At 31.3% G+C, this 9,067-nt stretch overlaps 1 protein-coding gene across 4 annotated transcripts in view; it reads left to right on the top strand.

Annotated features, from left to right (window-relative positions):
• Positions 1–9,067, top strand: part of LOC108746525 (box A-binding factor-like) — a 57,127-nt gene that overhangs the window by 1,914 nt on the left and 46,146 nt on the right. The window lies entirely within an intron of this gene.

The following is a 9,067-nucleotide window of genomic DNA, read 5'->3' on the forward strand; positions in this document are numbered from 1 at the left end:
ATAAAAAGTTTGCGCTAAAAACAAAAAAAGCGCTTAATTTTAATTTAAGTCATATACTTAATTTGAGCGTAATATTAACATTTGCACAAGTCACGTTTCTTGAGAATTTTATATTCTGAATTACGTATGCGTAGCTACAATTCAGTGTGATTAAATGTTATTCGAGAGTAATATAAAGATTTCACTTAATTCGAGGTAGTAATCTAGAATTAAGAAGCGCGCTATTGCAATGCTTCATACTTGCAAAATATAAGAACAAGTTGCGTCTCTCATAAATTCCTCTTCAACTATTTTTGAGTAATATTGTTGAGAAAAATCGCCGTAATTGATTTCTTTTATATTTATTCATCAACAAATTGATTTTATTAAATACAAAATATGTTTAATTTCGCTACAATTATGAAATGGGTTTTAAAAAGTACCCGTTCTTAACTCGGTCTTGAGAAGCTGGATTTTGGAAGATATGTTTTTTGACGAATAATGCAATTATAAAATTACATTCGTAAACTTAGTTTGATACAGAATTTATTATTATTATGATAATTATTGATTTAATCGTATCTTCTACTAATTTAATTTGCGATGATAGTTGTTGAGGTTTTCTCGTCATCACCTGTGCGAGCATAATGACCGTTCATGATCAACTGCATTTATTTGCGGTTTGTGGTAGATAATTATATTATGTAGATATTACTAATCAATTATATATCAATACCGCACAATAATTATTAATAAAGATAACAAGCCACAGCTTTTGAGTACATCTTGATGCTACTGATTATAACTTTAAAAGATGTAATACTTCCGTTATTATGCGTTTTATAGGAGTTACTCATAGCAGGCCGTTACATATATTAGTACCTTTGCATAAATATTTCTACGTAATTTTTACATATAAAAAATACAGTCTACATTTATGTATGTATATATATATATATATATATTTATTTTGAAAAAATACAGTGCTTTAAAAACATCATTTTATTTATTGTCATAGCTTGCTTATGTGGAAAAATAGAAAGTTGTATCGTCATTTCTGGCAGGTAGTATTTCGCTGACGACATCATTAGGAGTCGTTCTATTATCCTATTCTGTGCTAATACAAACGCATCGCTAGCACCTGTAACGGTCACTTTGACTATTCCCTCGAACAGTTGAATTTTATCGGTTCGATCGTCAGGGTCGCCATTATTTCTATTTAAACACTTGCTCGCTGCGTCACATGTCTCCTGAGTCACTCCAGCGCGTGTCAGTCATTTCGTGATGTTTAAAGACGAATCGCCACCTTCGATTGCTTTTTTGGTTCAGAAAAATTTATTTTTTATTTATGATACACCCACCGATTGTCATATTTTTTGATTTAAAAGAAATAGATACGTAAAAATGATAGAGGAATAAACAAACTTGATTTTTCTGATATATATATATAAGAATAACTAATAAATGAGTATGAAGAAACTACTTCTGTAATCACTTTTATACATATTGAAATATGTATATGACAAAGCAAATTTAAAATTTTTCACAATTAGCTCTTGAGAATTATTATGTACGCGATATTGAGTCGCAATAATTCTTATGTAGAACATTGCACGGAATTCTAGAATCCAAGTATATGTACACGTATATGTACACGTAGGAAACAATTCAAATATCAATGAACGAAAGATTATTACACTTTAGTTGCGTTGCTGTATCGGGATCCTATATGAATCATACATGCGTCTATACAAATGGACCGTTTGCTTTTAATACCACAATGTAATAAGATAAACTATGACACCCGTTTGTTTGGTCCCTATCGAGCTGACAAAACTACAGGAACGTTGACGATCCTTTTTTTATTCATCAATAAACTTCCTTTTTCTTATAACTTGCACTTTCATATTAGTTTACTAGAATTTATATTTTTCTTAAAAATTCAATAGTTATTAAAACAATTTTTAATATAGGTCGATTTTGCGCCACGTCCCTGTAAACATTCAAACGAACATGCCAAGATAACGAAATATATTTTATATAAAGAAGGTAAAGTTCGAAAGATCTTATCGCGTCGAGTCAGACGATTTCGTACGTTTATTTCGTAACTAGCTTTACGTAAATACGACGAAAGTGCAAAATGTCAAGTCGTCCATGCGAGATGTTTTTAGTTTTCATCAGATAAAGTTTTTTAGTTTTCATCAGAAATAAAAAAAATTCATTTACAAAAAACATTTCTTGTAAATTTTCATTATTTTTTGTAGTAAATTTTAGTTTTTATACTATAAATTATTACAGCCATTTGTTTATGATATATTCGATTTAATAATAATTTGATATTCATTGTTTTACGTTAAAATTATGCGGACCAAACTTACATCGCGTTAAGTTTTCTATCGTTTTATTAAGTAAAAAAGGAAATATACGGTCATTTCAGCAAAAAACAAGTAAGCGCAAAAATTGCTCTCTAATTAGAAACTCATAAACTTTAAATGGCTAATAATTTTACAAAGACCAATTATATTTTTTATTACATAAAAAACTCTCACTCCAATATTTATTGTTCAGATGTGTTCCAAGTTTGAGTTTGAATTTAAAGAGAGAATTTTCGAAAAATTATTTATAAATAGATATCGAAAAAATTCGAAAATGCGATCGTTCTTGTTGTCTACCAATAAGTTGCCTTCGTTGAAGCCTTGCTGGATTTGCTGTACAGTCGGGTACTTGTGCCTGCGTCGGGTTCAACGTGGCGAGGTCACGGTGCCGCACAAAAGTCATGGTTCACGTAAACCGATGTACATTAAATCATCGCCATCGTATCAATAGTAGTCGTTGCCGTCATCCTCTGCTACATCGTCTTCGTTCGTCGAATGCATTGGCGCACAAACAGAGTAAACTGTATAATTTAATTTTTCTGACTATTTCTATTTCAAGAAAGTTGCAGCACTAAGGCTAAATTTCGAAAATAAAATAATTGATCAAAAATATGCTAGAATTAATTTGTTCTAAAATGTTCTAGATATTATCTGAGGTGATAAAAATTAAATTGTTTCATTGGGTCAAAGGGTAAAGGGAATAATGGGCTGATCGAGTTATATGATTCAAGCTGTATATTGAAGTTATAACCTTTGTGTCGATTGCACGGATTATAATTAACATTGCTTGATAAGCGATAGTGTGCATTCTTCGTCTCAGCAAGCTATTCATACCTTAATCCTGAGTGAATTTACGATCTTCGTGTCGCACGACATTTGTCCTCTTGATCTCAACTCCCGCGATGCGGATCAGTTTGAACATTTGATAAAATATTAGGTTAAATTTGAACAAATGCTTTTAAAAAAATCTTTACTAAATTAAACAATCGCGACAACGCAGAACATCATTATTGAAATTTATACGTAATGTATCTTAGAATCTTTACGTGATATAATCGAAATGTTTTCGATGTATTAAAGAAATTACCCATTATTTGCGATATTTATCAATAACTAAATACTATAAACATTCACAACTTTCTGCACTCTATCAAATTCTATAAAAAATTAGCTATTGCAAACAGTAATTATGATCGGTATGGTGGAAGGCAAATGGCTCATTATATGAAGAATTATTTAATCGATAAAAATGTGATCAAGTAAAAATAAATGTATTTTTAATCTTCAGATAAACTGAACAATTCACTGAACAGATGAACTGAACTGATTTGATTATTTTTAACATAAGTAACTATAGTCTTCTTGTGCTGTGATAATAATTTTTTATTAACAATAAAATTTCTCTTTAATTAGACAACATCATTAACCCAGTTGAAGTACACACTATTGTGTTATTGGTCTTTATCATTTTATCGCCTCCTCCAGTCTAGTAACACTTACAATTTTGCATCATATGTAATGTATTTCGTATCATATAGAGTAGATAATGTAACATATCTCTCATAATTGCCATATAAATGATATGCGTTAGCATATTTTTTATAATATTTATAAGAGACAGATATATTGATAAGGAAAATTAAGAAGTTTTTTTGATGAAATAGCTATGAAATAACTTAACATAATTTTTTAACTGTAGAGATTTCGATGTATAATTTATGCTTTCCATAAACGGTCTACAAACTATGATGGTTCCAAGTCCATCTACGTTATCGGATGTTTTATACATCCAAGACTACAGTCTTACGTCATGATCATAGTACACAACAATAACCATGTCATTTATTCGAATTTCATGCTTTTTCCGTCTCTATTAAAAGATCGTATAAAAAACATATTAAAAGATCCTCATTTTCACGTTATAATTGTTAGTACTGCTCTATAACAATAGCAATTTAATCTAATCGATAGCATCTTGACAGTCTTGGCACTATTTGAATTCAATTTTGTCTGTGAATCTTAAAATACAAAATATATAGGATTTGAGTAATAATTACAACAGTAAAACTTTTATTAATTAACATTTAGATTAAATTAAATTACAATTGTAAATATTAATTTAATTATACAGTATTGTTATGTTTATAAAACTCTCCTATATGATTGCGAGTAAAATTATTTGTGTTATTAAAATTAGTATTGTTATAACCATCAAGGCAAGATATCAGATCGATTGATAAATTAGATGATAGAAAAATAAGTTTATGAAAAGAAGAATTGTACACTACGGATGCTCCAAAATGGCCGCTATGGTGGAAGGCGAATGGCTCGTTATGAGGAATAAAGTTCTTCCTACTATTTAGCTCCGCCTTCGTTTAAATTTTCCTGCTAACCAACTTTTATGTTGATTGTTTCGGTCTCTATTTATTAATTGGCAAGCATTCCACAAGTTGTTTATATATGATTTTGTTGCAAATATATTACAAATTATGTATATTACAATTTATAATAATATTAATGTTTAACCAAGTCGAATTTTTATAAATCTAATTTTATGAAATTGTTCGAGGTGATGATAATTAACGCCCAACAAAAATATTGTGTTTAAATAAGTCCTTATTTTTATACGATTTAACATTTATCTACATTTTATATTTAATTTTCTTCAATATCGTTGTGTAGCATCGTTAAAAATTTGCAATTGGTTCATGTTACATATTAATTTTTAAATTATACTATATTTTAAATGGCACTAATGTAATTTTGCAAATAGCTTTAAAAAAAGATTATAAATATTGCGTGTCACGCGTATCTCCTGAAAATAAATTCATCAAAATGTTTTTATCCGTAGTTACTATGCCATGTCTCTTTTCCGACCTTATTTTTAAGCTCGTCCCTTATCGCATGACCGTGAATAATGTTTGTTTTGCCATCTTTCGACACACTATTGCACCTGTATTGGGGAAACGACAATAATAGGTAGCTGCTGTCCCGACGTAATGGAGTCGAAAAGATAATATGCACTTCACCCAAGACTAAATGCCTACTTTTTGAAAAGAAAAAATTTTCTCATAAACTGGAGTTAACAGTTTCAGACACAATAAGTGTCCTTAGAAATTTGAAAGAATGCATTAAAGAAAAAACTAATCTTTGCATTAGTTTCGGGAGATTACAGAGATTTTTTGTTATGCTTTTCTTAAATGCATTGTCTGGATAGTAAGTAGTTTTAAAGGAACGGATTTTAAGCCAAACTTTTCGAATTATTAACATTGTCAAGTAGAAAGTTTAATTTAAAACTTCTATTTTGTGTTTTATAATTCCTTATATGTATAATAAATTTGCATATTTTAAAATTCGGAAAAAATGGAATTATCACTCGATAAAATAACAATTTTATAGAAAGGAATATACAAAGAATTTTGACATTTTATAAAAAGTTAATTGATATTTTGACAGCTTTGTCGGAATTGCCAGTCGTGTCATTTAGTTCAAGGAATCGATTTACCATATGGAAATTCAACGTTGCTTATGTAAGGACAGCTAATATAGTTGAACCATCAACAATGAATAGCAAATTAGGAATAATTCATGCAAGTTTATTTTTTTATTTTCTATTTTAATAATGCTCTATTTTAAATATTTCGATAACGATTTTCATTTTTCCTAAATGGTGTAAAAATAATATAGATTGTTCCATTTTTATAATAGAATGTTTGATTTTATAATTTTCTTGATTATTTCAAGAATTGAAGAATTCACTTTTATCATTTCTAAATCGTTTCATAATTATTCATAAATATGAAAGTTTAAGTTATGAAAAGCTTCTAACAATTAGGTTCACTTATAATCTTCATTTATTATAAATATAGACAATTCGGCAAATAAACTTTTCAATTTTATCTAGAAATTGATGATCAAAATATAGATTAATAAAATAGTCGATATAGTTCGTAGCTAAGTTGAAAAAATTTCCTACACACAGCAGGATCTTCAGCCGGTATAATGCGATACGCCGATATACCGTGAAGAATCTCTAGAAAATTCTAGAAAAGGTAAAAAGAAGCGAAACAAATTTTGAAATAAAAAAAGCGAATGAGATGCAAAAATTGTTTAAATTATGCGGTACATGTTCATTCTCACACATACATTTTAATCAAAGCGATATCATTATAATAAAATCACTTTTAAAATAATAAATTGTGAAAAATAAACATTTTGTGTAACTTTATTTTTTATTTCTAGATATCATCTTAGCGGTATCTGATATAAAGAGTGTACATGTAATGATGTGACTCGAGAAATTTGGCTTCTTATTTAATATGCCATAATTGGAAAAAGTTGAAAATGTTGTATAGGAATTTTATTAGAGTAGAGAGATAGAAAAAAAAAGAGAGAGAAAGACAGAGAAAGAGAGTATCGAAAGACCTGTGCGTCGCGACGAATAGTTGTTTCACACTGCAGGTAGTCGTCGCTGTTACGTCATTTAGGGCCAGCAGAAGGCATTGTTTTCAAGTTTCCTGAAACGGCTCTGCGTGCAGAGTTCGTGCAAGTACAAAACGTCTTAGGCCGTCGCATTTAACGATACAACGACCGTAAGATGAGCTACGCGTAAGTCAGCATACCGGGTGTCACCGGAAAGTAACGTGGAACACTAGTGTCGTATGATTATTTCAAAATAGCGTTTGATACTACATTCTAAATTCGCTAAAAATTAAATTGTTTCTTTGTCCTATGACATTTCTCATGTAAATCCTGTTTAGGACGTACAATGTACAAAGTAATTCATATTAAAAATTGTGACTCTAAATGCGAAATGTATATCTAATCTAACGTCTTTCTCTCAAAGTTATTATACAGTTACATTCAACATTTACACACCTATGATCGAATGTTTAACAGTAGAATATTTAGCGCGACAAAAAAAAAATCAACGAAATCACAATGCGAATAAACACTGTAAACTGTAAACAATGAGACCTACAATGCCCAATTTCTTCACTTCTAAATAACTTTACCCAAGAGATATCCCTCAAATTATACTGGAGATATCTCCTGGATAAGGTTATCCGCAACTTATCTGAAAGTGAAATTAAGTGTTAATCCGGTTCTAAACCAAGTAGCAGTGAAAATGATAACTAACACCGTTTTCACGTGACAAAAATGTCATTAATTAATAAAACGTGATTATTTGATTTCTCCTAATTTCAAAATTAGAAAAATAATTTTTAATTAATTTTATTTAAATACTTTTTATCGCGCGTGCGCGCTTATGGCAGTGAATGCATGAATATCTTATTTACGCGTTTTATTTATTCCTCATGCAACAGCAAAATAATATTGCTTTAATTATCATTACGAATGACGATAAGCTAGCTATTTCGTAACATAGATGATAGCGCAGAAAAGAAATCATGTCTGTTTGATCTTTAGCGAAAATATTTCGCCCGGCAGATATGTTTAGCTTAGCGAACCACTTCCTTCATCGCGGCATCATTTCCGCCGATTCATTTCCGCTGCAATACTGTATTTCTTTTTATTTATATCTAACTGATATAGCGATAATATTAATAACGAAAACGTATCTTTATCGGATATCGAAGAATTGGATGTTCCAGTTAGAAAATACGAACTCATTAAAAAATTATATATAGTATATCATTTTGATCGATTTATTTTAGACAGAAAGAGAGAAGGAGAGAGAAACGTTTTGCACCATCTTAACAGTAATCCACACGTGCAAATCGCGGTTTCACAAACGTGGCAATTTCACCGGGAAGCAAACCGGTGACACAATTCAGAGACACGTTTCTTGCTTTCGCAATCATTCGAGCACGCTCGAGCATTGTATACATGTGCCACTATGCGTCTCTTCGTATGCGTTTTCTTCCTCTTCGTGATCGCGTCTTCATTTTCGACCGGAAGTCAGCCTCCTCGAAGACAGACTTCCGCGAGAGGTTTCCGAATTCTCCGAATTCTCCAGGTAAACCATAGAGCGGGAGAGAGAAGAAGAAGAAAGCACTTTTATAAGACGATCTAATGTGTACGGCGTACCGTATCGTCTGCAGCCCTCGCGGTGACTGATTTCACGAAATGCCGAGTGCGTGATAATGCGCACACAGAGAACGACTAAACGTCGACGATATCTGGCTTGTGCACTGGGTTTTATCTTGGTGGCGTGCCGCGCGAAAAATGGTGGGTGGCTATCTATCGGGCCCCGGTGTACCAGCCGCGAGCGATAGGACTTATCTCACGATATACCGGTGCCTGACGAAACCTGACTTGAGTTAGGGGCATTATGAACATACCCAATCGACATGCACGATTTCGCGCAGTGTGTATCTTCGAGCTGTGAATAGCAGAACGTGCGTATATTTCCTTTCGATGTACTAATTATTGAAGATTCTCCCGAAAAAAAAAAACGTTCTCAAATATTCATGTATATATTCTTCTCTTATTCATGTGCAAAAAAATCCTTCTGCATGATATTAATTTTCCAGAATCAGAGGAGTCTCTCTCTCTCTCTCTCTCTCTCTCAGCCGTAAGAAATAATCTTAAATTTACATTTGGCGACATCCACGTGATGATAATGGCCTTTGTTTAATTTAACATCTACTTTTATTAGGAAACAGTGGCATTAATGATATTTCTTTTATCTCAATGAGCAGTGTATTAGTAGCATTACATATTGCGTGATTGTCCGCGTATCACGCGGT

The sequence above is a fragment of the Trachymyrmex septentrionalis genome, unplaced genomic scaffold (assembly GCF_001594115.1).
Source record: "Trachymyrmex septentrionalis isolate Tsep2-gDNA-1 unplaced genomic scaffold, Tsep1.0 scaffold107, whole genome shotgun sequence".
NCBI lineage: Eukaryota > Metazoa > Arthropoda > Insecta > Hymenoptera > Formicidae > Trachymyrmex > Trachymyrmex septentrionalis.